Source organism: Misgurnus anguillicaudatus, chromosome 20, assembly GCF_027580225.2.
Source record: "Misgurnus anguillicaudatus chromosome 20, ASM2758022v2, whole genome shotgun sequence".
Lineage (NCBI taxonomy): Eukaryota > Metazoa > Chordata > Actinopteri > Cypriniformes > Cobitidae > Misgurnus > Misgurnus anguillicaudatus.
In genome coordinates, this window is record NC_073356.2 from 18,328,373 (window position 1) to 18,331,054 (window position 2,682).

Consider the following 2,682-nt stretch of genomic DNA (forward strand, 5'->3'; position numbering starts at 1 on the left):
GAATCATCAGTCCTGCTGAACAGCCTGCAGATTAACATCACAAGCAGGTAAGAGAGTAAAATAATCATCATTTACTGTTAAAAACATTTAGAAAATTGAATTTTTGTATGTTCTTATTGTAATTTATTTATTTTATAGCAGGTAAACTTTATACTGTAAGCTTCATTCCCTTTATAGCAGGTAAGCTTCATACTGTTTTAAATGATATATGTAGGGGACTCTGCTTTAACAATGATATAGGATAATAATTTGTTAGTGTGTTAAAAAGCATATACATGTATATTAAGTTTATTAAACTAATTATCAGAAGAATGTGGTACAACATGTGTTTGTTTGTTTTTTATTGATATTTCAGAGTTTTCGTATGTGATGTAATCTTGCTGGGAGTGAAGGCAGTGCGATATGAGAGACACTTCCTGTTTTTAAAGGTGATGTATGTGTGTTTCTTTCAATGCTGACATTAAAATAATAGTTAGTTACTGTTTAAACATTATGTAATTTGAAGTTTTGTGTGTTTTTATTGTACTTTATATCGTTTATAACAGGTAAACTTTAAGCTTCATTTCCTTTAAAGCAGGTAAGCTTCATACTGTTTTAAATGATATATTTAAATACTCTGCTTTAACAATGATTTAGGATAATAATTTGTTAAAGTGTTAAAAAGCATATACCTGTATATTGTACATTAAGTTTATTAAACTTAATTATGAAAATAATGTGGTACAACATGTGTTTAGTTTTTTATTGATATTTCAGAGTTTTCGTGAGGTAATCTTTCTTATGCTGGGAATAAAGGAAGTGCGTATGATCACTTAATATGAAAGACACGTTTTTAAAGGTGATGTATGCATGTTTCTTTCAATTCTGGCATTAAAAAAATTGTTATTTACCATTTAAACATTTTGGAGATTGTGTGTGTGATCTTGTGGCACATTTACATGTAATAGCAGAATTACTTATTATTTTTGTCTATCTGTTGTAGGTGGATCATGAGTGAAGCTCTGCAGGTCGGCCATTGACTTGATAACAGTTGTTTATGTTTATTCAATTTATGAATAAATCTCTCGCCAACCATTCACCTATTTACTGACAAAACAGGTAGCTTGAGCAGAATCATATTAAAACTTCTGTCAAATCATGTTTTACATACAGTATGTAAGAAACTCCATGCTAATATTAAGTTGTTTTATCTTTATGTCTTATCCTTTCTCCCATCTCCAACAGATCCAAATCTTGTATGATGATGACTACTGCAAGGTGATGGGAATCTGTGGTAATCATAACCTGTGTCTCAAGATCAACATGACAATAGCAGACCATCTCTTATCTTACTCTTATCTGACTAAATGTTCAACTTCATTGCCACAAAACAAAGAACATTGGATGGAGTATGTACTGTACAATGATCCAGCAAACAAAATAATATGGACTTTTTTGGCGAGATTCTACAAACATTGACACAATCCTATTGACTTTTATATTTACATTAATCTGTATTATGCCATTTATCTGTTTGTGCTAAAGTGCTTACATCTGAATGTAATGTCATAATATGTTAATATTCAGTATTTATTATCATTTGCATATTTTGATGTCGCATATGTCATGATTTTATAGATTTCATGTTATTGTTGTCTATTTAGAATGATTGTCTATGCCAAATTTTATTGTTCATTTATTTAATTTTGAAGCTATCATTTAACATCCGTATCTTATTTGAGAAATGATTTGTTATATTTGCATAAAAATTCATATATTTATTTTGATTCTGATTGATTTTAATGCACATATTTATTATTGTATGATATCTTATGTAATGAAAAAGTGAAAATAAAAGTATTTTTCTGATGTCTTGCAGTTCTGTTTACTGTTAAACTGTGTAAAGTGCTATAAATAAAAAAACTAAACAAAAATATAAACAAAAATAATCCTCCTGACTGCTGATAAATAAAAGGGTTCTTTATAGCACCACTGAGGTTCTATGTAGCACTTTTCAAGGCAAGGTTCTATATAGAACCATCTAAAAAAGGGTTCTAAATAGTACCAAAAAGGGTGCTGCTATTGTTACGAGCTGAAGAACCCTTATTTGGTACTATATAGAACCATTTTTCTTAAGAGTGTGGTACATTCGCGACGCGCACGTCTGCATATGTATGCGTAAATGCAACTTAAATGAGGTTCGGCGGAGCGCATCGACTGACGCCAAAAGGGGTTTGTACAGAAACTGTCATGTGAGACAGAGGAAGTGATAAAAGCAATGTGCAAACATCTATTTGTGGTGGTCAATTTTAATTTTGTGGCAGACTGAGAAATACAGGAATGTATGGAAATGTACAACAACGCTCTCATTTGTACGATGTCACAGCAGTAGACAGCACAAATATAACGACACGCCTATAATCCCTCCCACTAAACTTGATGGAAAAGCTAACCAAGCCAAAGTGAGGTGAGCTGACCTGACCCAAACCAAACCGTGGGGTACTATGCAATGGAAAAGTACCAATACAGTAAACAGAAAGTCAGAATAACATATCTGAAAACACCCGAGATACAGTTAAAGGAATATTCAATTTTCTTAAAAGAAACATCCAGATAATTTACTCACCACCATGTCATCCAAAATGTTGATGTCTTTCTTTGTTCAGTCGAGAAGAAATTATGTTTTTTGAGGAAAACATTGCA

At 31.5% G+C, this 2,682-nt stretch overlaps 1 long non-coding RNA gene across 1 annotated transcript; it reads left to right on the forward strand.

Moving 5' to 3' along the window:
- Positions 1-664: 664 nt before the first annotated feature.
- Positions 665-1,675, forward strand: LOC141351330 (uncharacterized). The gene is made up of 3 exons (XR_012359551.1): positions 665-838; positions 983-1,098; positions 1,225-1,675. It is a non-coding gene; the product is annotated as an uncharacterized lncRNA (long non-coding RNA).
- The last annotated feature ends 1,007 nt before the right edge of the window (positions 1,676-2,682 follow it).